General features: G+C 39.1%; 1 protein-coding gene across 2 annotated transcripts in view; it reads left to right on the top strand.

The window, feature by feature from the left end:
* The first annotated feature begins 5,153 nt into the window (after nucleotides 1-5,153).
* LOC134219937 (FERM, ARHGEF and pleckstrin domain-containing protein 2-like) overlaps nucleotides 5,154-19,455 on the top strand; it is a 200,796-nt gene continuing 186,494 nt past the window's right edge. Inside the window, exon 1 of one of the 2 annotated variants that reach the window (XM_062698841.1) lies at nucleotides 5,154-5,503. The gene's annotated coding sequence lies outside the window, so the exon portion shown is untranslated. Of the gene's footprint in view, nucleotides 5,504-15,673; nucleotides 16,518-19,455 lie in introns of those variants that run through there. The other variant, XM_062698840.1, reaches the window with a different exon arrangement.

The raw sequence follows: 19,455 nt of genomic DNA, 5'->3' as shown, positions 1-19,455 counted from the left end.
ACTATTATTCAAACATCTATCAGCATGTTCTGTTGGCTAACTTTTATGCATCATCAATCGCTGAAATTGTTTTAAGCCAACATTTTCTCGATCTGTATAGACGAATCCAAGTGAAAATAAGAAGAACACACACGACGGTGTTAACTTTGACAGATCCTACAGTACAGCATAGGGAGATAATTTTAAAATGCTTATTATAAATTCTAGACAAATTGTATCGCTAGTCAAGTTGAAAACTGGAATGGGGGACTAGCGAAGTTGGCTTTTTCTCGCAATCTGTACGTTAAACCTAACTTCGCTAGTAGTGCGCTAGTCTAATTAGGCCCTAATTAGACTAGCGCGCCATTAGCGAAGTTAGGTTTAACGTACGTATTGCGAGAAAAATCAGACTTCGCTAGTCCCCTATTCCGGTTTTCAACTTAATTGAGTATAATTAAAATCTGATAAGTATGATACGGAAAAAGTTCTGAATTACATCTCGCTTAACTTTTCAAAAGGACCTAAGGGAGCGTCCACAAATTACGTCACGCCTGGGGGGGGGGGGGGGGGTTGAGCAAAGTGTGACGATCCATACAAAATTTACAGATGATTCATACAAAAAGTGTGACATAGGGGGGAGGGGGGGTTGAAAAAGTCAAATTTTTGCGTTACGTAATTAATGGATCTTCCCTAAGTAACATTTTTTTTCATGAAATAATTTGAGTACTGCAATCAAAAGCTTCCATGTTGTTCTGTTGATTGCGCTATTCAAATTAATTCATGAAAAAAATGTTACTTAGGTCCTTTTGAAAAGTTAAGCGAGACATATTCGGAAGCTTTTCACAATTTTTTGAATATTTTCCAAAAATGTATCAAACATACAGTTCGGAACTTTTTCCGTATCATACTTCAATCAGATTTTAATTACATTTTGTCTAGAATTTATTATAAGCATTTTAAAATGATCTTCCTATGCTGGTAGGATCTGTCAAAGTTAACACCGTTGTTTGTCTTCTTTTTATTTTTACTTGGATTCGTCTATAGATGCTACTCTGTTGATAATCGTTTAACAGTAGCCGTCAACAGAAATATCGCTTCTAAATGGCTTGTTTTCTTACACTATCTGCTAGCATCAATGACAGCGCTTTGTCAGTTGCTATAAGAGCAGGAGAATACCAGAGTCTATTATATAGAGTTGCGCAAAGAGGATTTTCTTACACTTATTCTGAATGATACTCTTGTTATTCTGTTGGCAACTTTCATTTTTGTTCAACCCTTCAAGTGACTTGATGAGAGTGTTCTCTTCTAAAGCTTTTTAATTCGATAACCTAGTCACCCACAGAGTGCAAACACGTGAGTTTCTTGTTGCTACTTTATTGGGAAATGTGTTGAAGTTTTTTGAAGCTGTTTCTAGATCAAGTCTAATACATTTCAGTTCATGCGATTTAATTAGCCATTATAATTATTAGGCGATAACAATACTTCCGCCTCACCAACAAGCATTTGTTTACTCTGTTTAATAGGTAGACGGTTTGACAGTTTAATAGGTAGATTTGGCTTCACTCTTTGCGCAACTCTATATATAATAGACTCTGGAGAATACCTTTGAAGCTGCATTACAGAAACCAATAGCTCATATACAGCTCCGGCAACAAAAATCAACTGTAAACATTGCGGTTCTGACGTTCCATACTGATAAGCTATTAAAAGAAGCAGTATAAGGTTTACTTAAACGTTGTGTAATCTTCAAAGATATAGAAGTTACTTAAAAGCTTCGTTAGTTCATTTTTAGCGCCATTACTCTATATTGTTAGTGCTATAACAACAGCGAAAACGTTTTCATTGTGAATGTTACTCAACGTAATTTGAGAAGTTGCTAACAAGCAACTCAATCACATACATGAGCTCTTAACCGATAAGCTTTGTCGCTAATTCAGACAGAGCTATTTTATGACTATATGAAAGCTGCATAAAAGCAAATATACTATATTACCAATATGGTCCACTCTGGCTGATTTCGAAAGACAACACAGTAGCACCGCGGTGTCGCAAAAGGTAAGTAATGTAGTGAAGAGACATTCCTAGGGGTGTTTAAACGTATGATGCAATATGCAGTATAGCATTTCAAAATAATATGCTAGAAATCATCCTATGACCTCATTTTGATTTCTGAGCTCAAAAATAAATTTTCGAAAAATGTAATTCAAATAGTTAAAACATGTTAAATTAGTGTAATTTTTGCAATCATCGCACCCCTTGGCTATCGATTTCAGGCGTTAGTTGCCTTTTGTGACGCAAGATGGTGTGATTGTGCTGTCCGTTGCCTAATATATGGAGAATAACGAAGTGGACTATATTGTTAATATATTATATTTGATAAACGACAAAAGATGAAATATATTTGGCACAAACTGACTAGCTGATAGATATTTGAGTAATAGTCGAGCTGAATTTTAAGGGATTATTTGCGGAGGCTTTTCTTTTATTCAGCATTGGCTGCTTTTATCCAAGTATTATACAGCCAAAGGCTAGAAGCTGAAGCTTTTAGCATCAAAATTGTTAGTTGGGTTCCAATGAGGTCGATGTCGTCCGCAAAGCCCAGGATCATATGCGACTGTGTGATGATAGTGTCGTTTCTCTGCACGCTGCTTAATCATGCCCTCGATTGCAATGTTGAACGATATATTGGAAAGTGTCTCACCCTGATTTAATCTATTTATAGTCACAAACGAGGTTGACACTACATCTGCAAGTCGAATACTTGATTTGGAGCCATCAAGCGTTGCACGTATCAGGCCAATCAGTTTCGCCGGAAAACCATGTTCAATCATAATACAGTCAAACTTCACTCGTTGGGGTATCTTTAGATGGGCTACGATTTAGTTGGGCGCCCGTTAGTTGGGCTGTAGCCAAGGTAAGTTGCCATTTCCATTTTTGGTTACCTCCTGTTTCTGATTCAAAAATCAATGAATCGAGGCGAGTTTGTTTAATGTTTTTATCCTCCATACAGTGTAAGCAGGTGCGGTCGACAAATATTAATATATATAAATAGTTCCCAGTGAAGTTCTTGATATGAGGTACCTAATTATTTGTTGTATTTCAGTAGAATTGCAATATTTTAATGCCATTGATTTTCTATATACAGCTTTTCGTTTGGAACTTCTGAAAAATCAAAACCAGCATCAGCAGCTGTCGGACATCAACCTCGTAGGCGACGATTGACGGATGGCTAAAAGGTAAACTAGCTCCCGAACCATCGGTGGGGTATTGTCTCAGCTCTGCGAATCACTGATCCTAGACATTATCGAAAGTTACCAGCTACGGAATCGATTAATCCACCAGAAACTGTCGCAGTTTTACCAGCTACGGAATCAATTAATCCGCCAGCAACCGTCGCAGTTCTACAATTCCGAGCTCCACGGATGTCCCAAGAATATTACAGATTCCCACACGACAGGCCCAATTGCCCAACAGTAAATCAGTGGTCTTTTAACGAATAAGAAAAACAGGGTGTGCGGGTGCAAACATTTACGGCACCTAAGACGAATGGAACCAAGACCGATGAAATCGCGCGGTCCGGTCTGGAAGGTCCAACCGGACGTAAAAATCATTCGGATAACGTGAAGATCTTTTCGATGTTGGATACAATTTGATTGCGGCCTAGTCTTGTTGTTCCCGGAAGTGGCCGACAAGAAGAACAGACGGCGCACAGCTCAAGACAGAGGAGAAATGAAACGTGAGCCAGGTAGGCTGTTATTGCTTTTTGAACCAAAAGCTGCTATTCAATGCTGCTGTTTCAATAACATCCGGATCACAGATTTGTCAACGGATTGGTAAGTTGTATAGGCAGGGTATAACACCCAACAATCACCCTGATCCCAATTTTTGGCCCACCTCCTTTAAAATCATTTCTTAAAAACAGTTTAAGTTCCCGTATTTTTATAAAGTTATTAAACAATTATTTTTAAACAAATATTGTGAAAATATTTGAACTTACAGTCTTACCCTAGTTGAAATTTTACAATTTAATGAAATACCTAATAAGGAATTTATTTTGATATTTTTCAGGTCTCGGTGCGGTCAGTCGCAACTGTTCCATTTCCATCAATCTTTCCACCATCTACAGTACCCTCAGCCAAGTCACCAGTTCCGGAATTGCCTGCCATCAAAAGTTCACCCAGTTGTGATCCTGGGCTTGCTACAATTGATGTTTCATCCACCTCACAGATTAGAAGCTGATAGGAATGGAATTGCTTCTATCAGTTCTGACATTGGGTGCCATGAATGATGTTCCCTCGCTGCTAGTAATGCAGCAATAATCAGGCATCCGACAATATAAAGGCATCCGTCAATGGTAGCTCATTTTTGTTAACTGGATCTTAAGTACCACGGAGTTGGAAATTGAGGAGCGTATTGGTAAGGTAAGGATCTCTCAGAGCTAGCAATATGAAAATGGTAAAGCTAACAAAGATTATAACATCTTAACTACAGAGAAAGATAGTCGTTTCGGTTTCCTATTGGGTTCAGAATATAGGTATATACTATAGGCTATTTGAAAAAATTTAAACTGTTACTTTTAAGTTGAATTCGATTTTAATTCACGAATCGGACCAAAGCCTAAGAATATACATTTTGAAATAACTTGAAGCTAGTTTTTCTAAATAAACAATATAAAGTTAACGGCCTAAAAACCAAAGCAAACATTCCGCATGGTAGTTAAAGGACAAAACAAAGGACTTAAAAACCACTATGGTGCAAGTGGTTCATGAGACGTTCACTCAAAATAGCAATAAATGTGTTTCTTAAGAGATATCAAGTACGGAGTTTTACCTAGGATGAAGAATCATTTACAAAGCAATCATTTATGCTAGAAAATCAAAAATCTTGGTTTTGGTTTATAAGCCGTAATCATATGTTACGCGAGAAGTGTTCCCAAATTTTGGGTTGTTTGAGCTTCATTTTGGGCAGGTGGATTTAACTGTACAATTCAAGCTGTCAAAACTCAAAATCATTCTCATGATGACAGTTAGCACTGTCATCGAAATGTTTGATCTGATCAATGACAAATCAAGAATGATTGTTTCCATACGGATGCGTATGAGCGGGAGCGAGAGGAAAGTATCAATCATCGCCTTTCGGTAATAATTCGGGTAATCGTCATTATGGAGAAAACTTCTCTTTCACAGAAAAGTCGAAATGGCCAAAGCGAATGGGTGTGTTTTGTGCTCCTCTCGATCGTCGTCGTTAATTTGCTGAAAAAAGTTTTATTTTCAAGTTTTGCAGTTAGTACAGAAGGAAATAAACACATTTCGCGAGTGTGAATGGTGAAGGAGTTCAGATTTTGTGAATTTAAAGGTTGTGCCCGATTGTGAATGAAAACTTACGCTGCATGGAAACCCAATCGTGTAAGATCGAATATGGGCGTGTGAGATTGTGCCAAAGTGAGTGAAAAACGGTAGAAAGTTTAGCGAACGGTGTCTAGCAAATGTCGAATGATATTCTTTTCGGAAATATATTGAACAAGGTAAGTAAAATTCTGAAAACATTATTTTCCGCAGCTCAATTTTCTTTTACTTGTGACCTCTTCCCTGGGCTAAATGATTGGTATAGAATGGAACAAGGTGAAAGAAGAGTGCTATCATGATGCTGTTTCATATTGAGTAACTGGTTCGATTGGTGCGAAAAAGAGGCAATATGGGTACGAACGAGAACGAGTTAAATAATGATGAATGAATGATGATTATCAAGAACAATACGAAGAAGATCATTGACATTCCGATACATGCAAACCAAACATTCGGAGGCAGCCGCCGAATGACAACAACATTGCTCTCTTCTCTCAAAGAATATCACGGTGGGTTTGTGGGATGCAAACTGTGACTGAAATCAATTTATCTAAGGAAAGAAATAAGGTACCAGGTTTCAAGTATTGAACAATATTATGATTAAGGCAAAAGAGCTAACTAAGCTGAACCAAGTAAAACGATGTTCAAGTTTACTATGTCCAGTTGAATTTATTAAATGACATAGATTTTTGGACAGTTTACTTTATATTAAGAAAATCTGGCTTCAAATTATTTTAAGATAATCTTTCTACGTTTTCAATACCGCAGAACATATTTGCTTTGGTGAACAAATTTAAGTTTTGTTTTAACTAAAATAGCAAAAACCTTATTTTTTTTAGACTACCGAGGGATCTTGAAATTATTAAAACATTTAATGTTAATATAGGGGAAATGTTCCGATCTCCATCTCACTAAACATATCTCGGATACTTATTCAAAAGGACGTATGTGATTTTGTAAACAAAGATTCAAACGTCGATTTGCCCAATCTGATAGCACTCCCACGCAAACCATCACCACAGACAGGTAGAGGAAGCTTTCGGCTACCTGTTGGTGGTATTGGTTTGCGTGGGAGTGCTATCAGATTGGGCAAATCGACGTTTGAATCTTTGTTTACAAAATCACATACGTCCTTTTGAATAAGTGCCCGAGATATGTTCATCTCATCGCGAAGCAAAGAAATACGGCACCAATTTCGTCACTTCTTTCTGTAAACATGCGTGATTACTGCTGAAAAATAAGAAACAAATCAAGTTCCTTTCCATTGCTTTGTTTTTGATGAGATGAAATTTGGTGCCATGAAATGAAATCCAGGAGCAGTTACCCTAGTTATTACTGATACTGTTACTGTTTTGCCTTTCTCGTACACCGAGGTGTAACGAAAAGGCTATATATTCACTTCCAAGACAATTTTCTGATAGAAGATCCGGAGATAGTGTTAGATACCAATCGTTTTGCTCGACGAATTGAGATAATGTCTGTCTGTGTGTATGTGTGCGTGTGTGTATATATATGTGCGCAAAATAAAACTCACTCATCTTTCAGTCACTTATCTTGATCCGATTTGTTTGCAATAAGTTGCTATAATTCGATTAATGCAATAAGTTCGACGGAGAATCCTGTCTCATTGTTTCCTATTAAAAATTGGCCAGATCGGACTATGGGATCAAAAGTTATGGCCAAAATACGATTTATATACATAAAAACACGCTAAGAAATTCTCACTCAATTTTTTTTAGTCTAATGTACGAGAAAGGCACAAACACCGCTAGGTGGATCAATCAGGTTATTTTTTAAATTTTAGGGTAACCGTATCCTTAGTGGAGGTAGTGTGGTTTTAATGAGATTTATCAAAATTATACACTTCACGATGGCTTCAGTGGATGCGACTAGAGGTGTGCGCCGCCGCCGACATTTTTGCATCGGCGTGCCGCCGTTTAAAATTTTCCACGCCGCTGATCTATAATTTTCCACGCCGATTGAAATTTTCAGTGGAAACTCCTAAGACTCATTGGATTTGCCGTATAATTTGCTGATAGATCTCTACATCATTACGTTGAAACTTCAGAGAATTTTTCGTGAGGATACCAATTATTTCCATGAAAATTCCATACAATACCTTGTTAAAACTTCGGAGAGCTTTCCGTAAAAACTAAGCGTGTGAAAATTGCGAAAAATGAAAATCTAATTTAAATTGAATTTTTGAATAGAAAAGAGTTGTTCGGCAGAAAGTCACAAGACTGAAAGTTGTTCGGCCGAATCGTTTAAACGAAAAGATTAATTGGTAGAAGCCTACCCGAGCAAAGCTTAAGAGCAAATCGATAACATGTTTCAATGTTGTGAAATCATCGATTATGTTAACTTAATTTGATATCTTTTTGGTCGTTTTAACGGTTAAAATAACGAAACGTTTAGCAGAATCAGCTTACCGTAACATTAAATCAAAAACTATTCTGCTGTCGATGAGAGGAAATCGAAAACTAAATTTGATATTGGTTTCCGATAGCAAAATAAGTACACAGTTTGATGTCATATCATTCAATTTAGTAATCTACAGCAACATGAGATCAAACTATATAATCAATCATGATGATTTATACATATTTGAAAACAAATTGTGAATCATTTTGTTGGCAAAATCAAAATATTCTATATGCTCTCATTATGTTTCAGACTTTGATAGGATATGTAGCCTACAGATATTTGGCCGAGAATCTTATTTGGTCGAACAGTTCCTTTGGCTAAAAAAAATCGTGAATCGTCCTTCGGCTGAAATAGTCGTTTGGTAGAAAGGGCAATTTGGTCAAAATGGACATTCGGTCGAAAGTGTCGTTCGGCTGAATTGATCATTTTGGATTTTTTCACGACAATAACGGGAGAATCTTTAGAAATTCCGCCTCAAAAAATTGATGAACTTCCCCAGAAATTCTTCAAGTTTTTCCAGAATATTCATTTGAAAATTATTTTCAGAACTACGGGATCTACTTTCAAGTTTCGAGAACTCTTTGTAATTACTAAGGAAAATTGTTTGGGATTTGCATGAGAATCTCTACAGAGTTTTTTCGGGAAGTTGTTCCACATTTCTACAGGAAAATATTAGGAATATTCACGGAAAGTTCCTATTGAGTCTCTGAAAATTTTGACTAGTGAAAGAGATGCTTTAACGTTGACTTTCCTAATCTAAATTAATCAAGACTGTTAGTTTTTTATCCTTTATTGAAGTGATTTTTTTTCCGCAGGGAGAAGTTCATCGTTAAACGGCTAGTTTGGCATAGCCAACTTTAAAACATCGGAATAATGCTCGGATTTTTTGAGGGTTGTTTTCGATTAAAAATTATTGGTAAGTTTCATTCCATTCCAATAAGACCGAAAGTGACAGACGGCTGAACTGGTAATTTGGCTTAAAAAGCCGTTTGCCCTAACAGGCCGAAACTATCGTTGCCCAAAAATGTCATTTAGCAGAAATAGTTTTTGACAGAATGGGTCATTTTGGCCAAAAAACGGAGTAGCAACTACGAAATGCACGGTCATCATGCTCATGCTCAGAATGGGCCATTTGGCCAAAAATGTCATTTGGTTCAACGGGGTCATACGGCCAAATTTCAATGACTGAACATCGTACTGAACGGGTAATATGGTCAGAAATGGCAACTTGTTTGGCGAAATGGTCTTTTTGTCAATTGACCATTGAACAAAATTCCGTGGCCTCTCTATTTTTAGGTCGGTACTGGACTTTAGGCCAAAAGACACCTAGCCAGGTACCATTAAGCGAAACGATTCACGGAAACTTTTATCAGATCAAAACTGGTTTGACCGAAAATGTAGTTTGGCCGAAAGCGATGTACAGCCAAAAGGAAAATTTGGACGGACTTGTAAAAAGTTGTTTACCCTAACAGGTCATTTGGCTGAAAATGCCGTTCGGCTGAAAAAGTCGTTTGACCGAATATACATCATTTGACCAAAAATGCCGTTTGGCAAAAAACTGCATTTGGCAGAAAGAGTCATTTGGTCCTTAAATGTTCTTTCTGTAACCTTCTTTGAAAAGTGTCGTTCGGCTGAATTGATCATTTTGCCAAAGAAGACGTTTATCCGAATAGGTCATTTGACAGAAAATGTCGGTCGGCCAGAAGGGTTATTTTGCAGAAAGGACATTTTCGGGCCAAATTACCATTCCTACCAAACACCATTTTCGGTCAAATGATCTATTTGGTTGAACGATTTTTTCGGCCAAATTACCAGTTCGGCTGAATCTCCATTTCGACTGTATGTTGTTTTCGGTAAAAATGCATTTTTGGTCAAACCATTTTTGACCTGATAACAGTTTCGGATAAACACGTTCAATTGGGTCCAAAAGCCCTAAATCGTTTATGGTTGCAAACGATAGTGCATCGGTCAAGAATACATGAACCGATGTTTTACAAATTTTGATAATAGTATTCTGTAAAAATGATAATTTTGTGTTTGAGACTTTTGAAGACATGCTTCGGACTAAGCAACGTTTGTTGCTGAAAAGGCAACATTTTAGAACGAATGAACCATCAACCAAAAATGTCAGGCCCATATATTAACTGTCAAAGGTTAAGTCAAGTGCCCTGCGGTGTTTTGCTAGTACGTTTGAATCATATAATTCCGTACGTCAAACAAGACCAAAAATGTCGAGAGAGCATTTTCCATCTATTTTTCAATTTCAAATTAAACAATGTCCTTGTGACTTTTGAGTTGGAGTAAAAACGAATGCGTTCAGGATGATTAGCTTCGTCGTTCCTTGAAAGAAAATCGAATTTTGATTCTTTATCTTAGGACACAATTCGGCTTAATGGGATTTGGTTAGATGGCTGTTGGCTTAAATGCCAGGATCGACTCAAAAGTAGAGAGGTACGAAATTTCGTTTAACAGTCTTTTCAACGTAAATGTCATTAGGTCAAACGGATGGATATTATGGACTAAATTACTAATTCAGTGATTGACATTTGGCCGTTTGACCTGTTGGCCTAAACGACATTTTCGGACAAATGACCCATTCTGTCAAACGACCATATCGACCAAACGGCATTTTTGGACTGATGGCCTGTTCGGCCAAACGACCTGTTAGGGAAAACGACTTTTTCGGCCAAATTACCAATACGGCTTTCGGCCAATGGAATTTTCCAAGAATTTCTTACGGACAATACACTAGTCGTTCGATAACTGCAACATGACGCATTCTAGACGTCAAACAATTGTCAGACGTCGTCAAAATAGAAGTGCAGCTGATTGTTCACCGCTATGCAGTTATCACCGACTTTGACATAGTTTTGAAGCTCAGCTGTTCGATAACTGTAAAACTGATGTAACTTTCGAAATGCAGTTAAAAGCATTGCAGTTAAACGACTTTCAGTTATGACTGACTGAGAAAGCCAACGGTAAAACACTCATTCAACCAGCCGCACTTTACTACAATTATCAATAATGTTATGTGCAAATTTGGAAGAATACTCAACAGAAACTCATCAAGAACTTTTTATAAATTTCCGAAGTTTTTCCTGTAGAAGTTAAGAACATTTTTTTGTAAAAAAATTGAAGTTTCTTATGTAAATTGTGACAAATTTTCTGCTGAAATTCCAAACAATTTTATTTGGGAACTCAAAAAAGCTTCTCCTGGTAATTCCAAAGATTTCTCGAAAGTTCAAACAATCCGAAAATATTTTCCAAATTTTGGGTTTTCTCCAGATTTTCTGGAGAAGTTCATTAGATTTTTCAAGCGAACATTAAAAAAAATCTTTATTTAATGTCTTGAAAATATCCCGAAAAAACGCAAAAAATAATCTTAGAAAAACGTAATGAAAAAAATCGCCACGCCGATTCACGCCGCCGCCGCCGCCGGGTAAAATGGTCTTCGGCGTGACGCCGAAAACGCCGCCGACGAATATCGGACCGGCGCACACCTTTAGATGCGACGTGTTTTTAATAACATGGTAAATGCGACTTATCCTAAGATTTCGCTTGAAAAACTATTGAAAACAATGATTTTCCTTATTAAAATTTACTTCCTTGCACCTTTACTGGTGCAACTGTACCAATAGTGGCGAGTCTGAAGAAATCAATGGAAAGCACCACTATGGGAAACAATAATTTTTTTACCGCAACTAAAGGAACAGTGTACCCATTAGTGGTGCAAGCAATATTTAGTATGTGTTGATGTATGCTGCTGAGAATAGGGCCTTTTACTGATTACGTAACCAGCTTAGGTCCCGCAACATGCAGACGGAAACTAAATTTGCTTTATACAAAACTCTGATTCTACCAGTGGCCCTTTATGGACATGAAGCATGAACGTTACAAGAGGTGGACAGGAGAGCTTTCGGGGTTTTCGAGCGAAAAGTGCTGCGTTCAATACTCGGAGGGAAATTAGAAAATTGTGTGTGGCGCAGACGCATGAATCATGAGCTATATTAAGTATACAAAGAAGAAAATATTGTGAATCGAACAAACTCTAGTTATTATAGTGTAATTCGGTGCTATAAGAAATCTAAAAAGGAAGTGGTCCTCCATTTCAGCTTCAAACAAAAACAACAAAAGCATGTGGATTACTACTCTCGGTCACGCACATCTCTACTGCAACTGTTGATGTGGTATTTATTTACGAGACCAGCAAAAGTAATATTTCGCAGAGATCCTAGAAGAGTACGTCACGTCGACTTTATTATTATTTATTTATTCAGACTAAGGCCGAAGTGGCCTGTGCGGTATATAAGAGTCTTCTCCATTCGGCTCGGTCCATGGCTACACGTCCCCAACCTGATCGATCCACCTTGCCCGCTGTGCACCTCGCCTTCTTGTGCCCGTCGGATCGTTGTCGAGAACCATTTTCACCGGGTTACTGTCCGACATTCTGGCTACGTGCCCGACCCACCGCAGTCGTCCGATTTTCACGGTGTGAACGATGGTTCTCCAAGCAAGCAAGCAGGTCTCGTGTCCGTAGAGGACTACCGGTTTAATGTGCGTTTTGTAGATTGTCAGTTTGGTATGGCGGCGAACTCTATTCGATCGGAGCGTCTTGCGGAGTCCAAAGTACGTACGATTTCCAGCCACTATGCGTCTCCGAATTTCTCTGCTGGTATTATTTTCGGCAGTCACCAGTGAGCAAATTCGTCACCACCGATGCAAACTCGTGGTGGGTGGCTCACGTTGTTTTCCCTTGAACCTGTTCCTATCATGTACTTCGTCTTTGACGTGTTGATGCCTAGTCCGATCCGTTTAGCTTCCCTTTTCAGTTTGATGTAGGCTTCCTCCATCTTCTTAAAGTTACGTGCAATAATATCTATGTCGTCGGCGAAGCCAAATAGTTGGACGGACTTATTGAAAATTGTACCACTCGTGTTAATCCCTGCTCTTCGTATTACCCCTTCCAAAGCGATGTTGAAAAGCAGACACGAAAGACCATCACCTTGCCGTAACCCTCTGCGCGTTTCGAAGGGACTCGAGAATGCCCCTGAAACTCAAACTACGCACATCACCCGATCCATCGTCGCTTTGATCAACCGTGTCAGTTTATCCGGAAATCACGACGACTTTCTGATGTTTATTTTTCCTTTTGATAGGAAAAAATATTACTATTATTACTATGTATGAAACTCGATTTGTGCAATAGCACATGTGGAAGATTTAGTTAGAAACATGTATTGGAGGGTAACCCAGACAACCAGAATGCATGCATAATGGAATTGTTTTTCTGTTATGCGATGCCTATGCACACAAATTTCATCGCTTACCAGTCGCGAAAACGCCTTTTGCGTACAAAAGTGGAGGCGATATATGTGTATTTCTTATCCGACGTTGCACGGTAGTTTATGCGATATGCACGATTTTTAAGCGAGTTTGTTCGTTATACATTACGATGTAGTTTGTGATAACAAACTCTGTTTGACAGATAATTCGATTTCATTTGAGTTTGTTTGCAGGAATATGCGATGTCAACATATAAAGCTGCAATAAACTCGCAAAATTGCATACTGTGCGGGAAAATTTATAAATACACAGGATTTTGTTTTTACACGATTTTTTTTCGCTCGTGTTTTTGATCGTGTGACTTCAATTTACCACCAAACTCTTCGCAACATGTTTCGAAAAATCCAGGATAAATCAAAGAAAAATCACATGATAATTGATATGCGTTAAGCATTTAGGATGAGTGGAAAATTGAGAAAATATAAATCGTGTAAAAACAAAATCCAGTGTAAACTGATGAGCTTCGCACCACAATGCGATTTTGATGAAATTTGGATCGGTAAACGATTTTAATCGTACATTCTTATGCGATGTGTGGTTGTCTGGGAACTTCTTTCTTCGGTGGGGTTTGATCCCACGACCCCAGTACGCTAGACAGGTGCTTTCCATACTAAGCTACTACTCCGCAGCTCGGCGGACCACTGTTTGCACGAGGTTTTCAAAAATGCCCAAAATCTTTATTTGTTTATTTGAAAGCTAAAGGAGAGTATATGAAGGATCCAAGTTAAATTCCTTAAAGTTAAATCATTTTTAAGGGCCTCTCGATTTTTGTCAATTCTTGACTCACTAAAACTGCCATAACTCAAATATTTCTCAAAACAATCGATCTTTTTTTTTCAAGTTCGTTTATTTCGTAGGCTCAGGCATGTATAACACTTTACGGAGCCATGTTTCTTTGTGATATATAAAATCAATGTCATTTTTTTTCAGTTTGTAAGAGAGGGAGCAATCGATCTTATAGGTTAACATATCGTTGGAAAGATGAAGAGCGTGGCTCAATTGGCAATAATAAAAAATGGACGTCATATGGATTTACTATCCGGAACCACCAATTTTAAAAGTTAATGCATCGTCAAAAGTAAACTTATTTAAAAGTAATGTAGCTTGGCCTATATTGTGCTTTTTGTGAAAATTTCAGGTATTTGTTTTTCCAATGTACGATTTACCAAATCATTATTTTTGAGGCCCTTACGATAAATGAACTTTATTTTCAAGGCCCATAAGGTACTACGACGTCAGTTCCATGATTTCACACACTGTTCTACACCAAATATAATTTCTAAAATGTAGAATATGTCTAGGATAGTATTTTGTTTGAAAAGCTCAAGTTTTGTTTTAGCCTTACAGAGCTGTATTTAAGCTATTGGATTTAATAATTCATGAATCTTGATATTGGTAAATATAAAGGCAAACTGATATAATTTTTAATTATTATGTACTTATTTTTCCCAACACGTTATCTACGGCTAGGGCGTGAATAGTGAAAAGGGGTCTTTTAGTTTTTCTTCCCTGTTTGTATAGGTTTAAAAAAAATCTAAAAATCTATATAATCTGTAGAAAACCTGCCTGTGAAAACCTACCTAAAAGGAATATCATGTTACTGACGACAATACGTAATAGGTGGGTTACTGATGTCTAGCTCATTTTTTTATCTATTGTATTTATTTGACAGGCTCAGGCGTGTATAACACTTAACGGAGCCGAGACTATTAATGATATTTACAATCGATATCATCTTATTATCTACAGTTAGTAAAGGGAAAGGGACAAAGACCAAGATACTCGTGGCGACTCAAGGTTAGATTGCGTAATTTGGTGATGGACGGGGTTGGGATTTAGGTTTGAGGTATTTCAGCTGCTCATCCGGGTATTTGACGTCATGTCTGGTTTGGCGTTGCGTCGTGCTCGAGTTTTGGTTCTTCAGGGAGCATCTTCCGGATGGCCAGAGCTTCATGGTACACGGAACAATAAGACAGAGACAAGAAAAAAAACTGAGAAAGAAAAAAAATGAAATATTAGACTTTGATGTCAGACGAGCAAAGAAAGGCATAGATGGCCTGCATATAAACCACATCGCGATCTCCCAAAACACCTCGAACTTCCCTGAAGGGTTATTTACCTCGGGCCACAAGGGTATCCAATAATTGCTTATGTCTAGCTCATTGCCCAATTGTAATTAGGACATTTTTTATTTTTCATTCCGAATGCTTAAAGCGGGTAGAATGCTCAGATTCTTTATTACGTAGTTCCTACGAAATATTCATTCTATCAAAAATAAACGCAAATTAGCTCGTTTCCTATTTCCAGCAACTCTAACGCCACCGTGATTATTCCCGCTTTACGTGTTCCGTTCTCGGGAGGAATCAAAACATGATTTCGGATCAACAACGGATCTGTATGTAATCAGTGAAGTAAAAACAGAAGCATGAATTTTGACTCAGACGCTTTCACTGATTTCGAAACAGAGAATCAAGAGAGAGATTTTTGCTCCAAGCAATGAGACGATGACTTTTCGTTCTCATTGATTCGCGTGTGGGGCTGGCTGGATGTGAGTCGCCCATCATTGTCCCACGTTCGTTCGTTGAAGCAGCACGTACGGAGAAACACGCTGCTGGTTGAACTTTGGTGACTTGAAAATTTACAAAATCCAGCGTTTTAGCAGGCTCTGTTGCCCCACCCTTTAGTCGTTGGTTCTATAATCATATTTGGATCTCTAGTACGTGCGTAAATAAGTCAATAAACGCAACCCTTTACTGAATGCGACTGAGGAGTGTTATCCTTGCCATACGGACCAGAGTTTAATACCGTTTGTGAAAGTGATAAATGAATCAATCGCCACATTGGAACTGTGCGACTATGTGTTATATCCTGATAAACGTAATCGAAAAAAAAGTTAGATATCACTAACCTCAGAGAACGGGTATTGAATGATGCCAGTGGCGACTGGTCCTCTCCAAACAAGGAAAACTAGGTCGCGCCTGTAACTGGATTCTTCTCTCTGTGGCTGCTGGTTTCGGGAGGGCAGCATCCTGCCATTCATTTTTGCTGAAGGCGATGAAGATGGTGCGTGTGTGAATGGCTTGTTGGCTGATGTGACGATTTTTGTTCCTGGTGTTGCTATATATAGCGCGAAGTGTACATTGTGTGAGTTTTGCAACATTGACGGTACATGACATCGCGAAGACTCCCTGCTGGAATGCTCTGGAGTTACTGTTGTAGAGTAGCATATTGATGGAAACATACTCGGCATTGGTGACCTGGAAAAATTGCGTGGAAACTAGTGCATGGTGTGTCTAGTCTAGGCAATGTAGGCAATGGAAAATGTAGAAGATCGTGCAAGAGGAACGAGATAGTACTAGAATTGTGTGTCTTCAACCATACATGAAGGAAAAAAATGGGCGTAACAAAAGCAAACTGCAATTGAAGGTAATTATCATATGTAAATTTAAAGAAACATCTGGGGTAATGCATCAATGATAATACACCTAGGAACGTCGGTAATTTAAACTGATTCGTGTTTGATTTCTATAAACGTTGACCTGGCTTAGTGTTGTGCACCTTCTTTGCCACATTCTCGAAATGACAATAAACCCACTAAAATGATTTGTGTAGCTAAAACTTTAAAGCCAACTCTCATTGATGGAAAGTTGTGATAACTTTTAGAATTGTAGATCCTCTTTTGGTACATAAGATTTGTGGGGGCCCGGGGCCACGGCCCCCGAAAGACGTTTCTGAAGGGCAACAAAATACTCACACAGTGTACAAATAAAGTGTTGGATCTAATTCTTATTCAGTTTTATGTCTTATTTACATAAGGTTTTATTTTCGATAGCAAAACTTTGTTGAGATGAGACTTGCCGCCTCGCAGTGTTCGTTTTGCTCTTCCCTTGTAAACATACGAATATCGCTATATCTCAGCTCCTCGTTGACCGATTTTTACAATACCCATCTAATGTAGTTACATAATACTGGAGTTTTGCGTATCTAGGGGTGCTCAGTTTTCCCCTGAAATGCAGCGAGTCAGGACGCTGACGATCCAAAAATTGTAAAATTCGGTTTACTCAACTAGATGCTTTTGGAAGGGTCTATTTCTCAAACGATCTTGAATCGCCCTATTTCATAAATGTGTTCAAAAATGCAATTGATCTACCAGGTCAACTTCGTTGTGTAAAACACTGACATCAACCCATCAAGCCCACACATGTCCATAGAGTCTTTCGGTGTGAGTCATTATTGAAACATGTCTAAACCCGCTGTTCTGAGTTCTTAAAACTGTTTCCGAGTTCAGATAAGTTAGTCTTTCATGTCAACTATGCTCTGTACCAAACCGACGTCAACCTATCGAAATGTACTCCTTCCAGAACGACAGGATTCTGCCTGCTAAGTTACCTTCCACAATTAGGTAAACTTTGCTTCTATGGAAACTTGTTCCCACCGTGATGGGGGGAAAAACCTCGACTGAGGGAAAAAAACCTCTTTACTTGTTTTGTTACCTTGCTTTCCCTCGAACCGCAAGATAAACTGCTACTTCATGGATTAAACCATTCGAATTTTCCATCTTTCCATCCTATTTCGTGTCTTTACCTAAACTTCTCCGGTACTACCAATATGTTTTACTTCGGAGAAGTCGGACTGTTGTGCTGTTCAGCAGCATTCCTTTGTTCTATCGCTGGTGTACCCAGCACAGAAAAAATAAAGAACCTAAAAAAAAGTTTAAAGAACTCAACTTTGAGTACGAAGTTCAAATTTTTAACTCAAAAGTAAGTAGTTTTCTCACTCCCTCTCATGAATGATATTATAAACAAAGAGAGCTGCATCGACCCAACGTGTGCTGTTCCGCGGAAGAAGCCAAATTTGAGTTGTTTTCACCATAGTCTCGAGTGAGTGAAAATAACATAAATTTGAGTTGGTGAAACTTCATAGTGGGTGAAAATTCAACACGGGAGTAAAGGCAAAGTACTCACCGGATTTTTTCGGATTTTACTTATTTTTGGCTTCTTCCACGCAAGGGCGGATTTGAGTGAAAGGAACCATAACGTGAGTTGTTTCGCGGTTCCGTGAGCCTTCACCTTGAAGTGACTGCCCAGGTAACCAATAAGCATCAAAGTAAGCCTTACAGCAGCATTATACTTTCATTGCATATGCTCCATGCTGTACACGGAACCGCAGACGTAATCGACGTGGCTATCGAAATATAGCCGGTCGTCAATCATCACTCCCAGATGTTTCAATGATCGCTTCGATTCAATCGAATGATCACCAACGACGATCTCCATCCGCTGAATCCCCTTACAGTTACTGACTAATAGCACCTCCGTCTTATGGTGAGCTATTTGCAGCTTCACGCCGTTCATCCAGCTCTCGAACATTGTTATCGCCTCCTTCGCCAACTCCTTCGAGTGTCTTGCACATCACTGTTAGTGACGCGTCGTTTCCCTAGCAGCACACATGTTCCATGCTGTAACCATTAATGCCTGACTTGTGTTGCCCTGGGACCCGCATTCTATGCAGCACTGATGCGATTGCTTCGAAGCAGGCACTATTGAACGCACGTCTATTGTTAGCACTGCGCAATATCGATCTTCTCTTCGCTTCTGTTTGGACGCCTTTTCAGCGCCCACTGTCCACCCAAACTGCATCTTCGACAGTCCGCGCCCGCCCTCCGTACATTTAGCAAGCCTATTCAGGATAATCCTCTCCAGGAGCTTCCCGAGTGTGTCCAACAGACATATAGGTCTGTACGAAGCCGGATTACCCGGAGGCTTTTCTGGCATCCGGCAGCAACACCAGCTTCTGAATCTTCCACATTTCTGGGAAGTTGCCTTCGTCCAGGCACTTTTGCAGCGGGAAAAGGCCCTCCACGATCAACTCGATCGGACACTTTTCGGCTGGCGTCGACGGACCTTCATCTTCACCATCACGACTCTATAAGCGTCCCCCCATGGGTTGGCGTCTACTTCTCGACACAACTACTTGTAACAATCTGACTTGCTAACTCTGATGGCCCTTTTCAAAGCGGTCCTAGCTTCCCGGAACGCCGCCTTGCGCCCCTCTATCTCTGGTTCCGTCCTTGCTCTCTGTGCCCGCCTGCTGGCTCTGAGACAAGCAGCACGAGGCGTACTGAGTTCCTCGATACACCAGTAAGCTGGATTCCGATTGCTCCTTGGCTCCAGTTTACGCGGCATTGCTGCATCACAAGCCGTTACCATTCTCCGTGTTAGCTCGACTGCATTTGCCATCTCGGTCCGATCAAAGTGCCTCGACGAAGAGGTCTTTATTGAAGGCTTTCATCTTCCACGTCCTCTCGCTGGTCATCCTTCTCCGCGTTTCACCATTGTTTCGTTGGCCGATACGGTAACATATC

Source organism: Armigeres subalbatus, chromosome 3, assembly GCF_024139115.2.
Source record: "Armigeres subalbatus isolate Guangzhou_Male chromosome 3, GZ_Asu_2, whole genome shotgun sequence".
Lineage (NCBI taxonomy): Eukaryota > Metazoa > Arthropoda > Insecta > Diptera > Culicidae > Armigeres > Armigeres subalbatus.
This window is presented reverse-complemented; position numbering and strand designations above follow the sequence as displayed.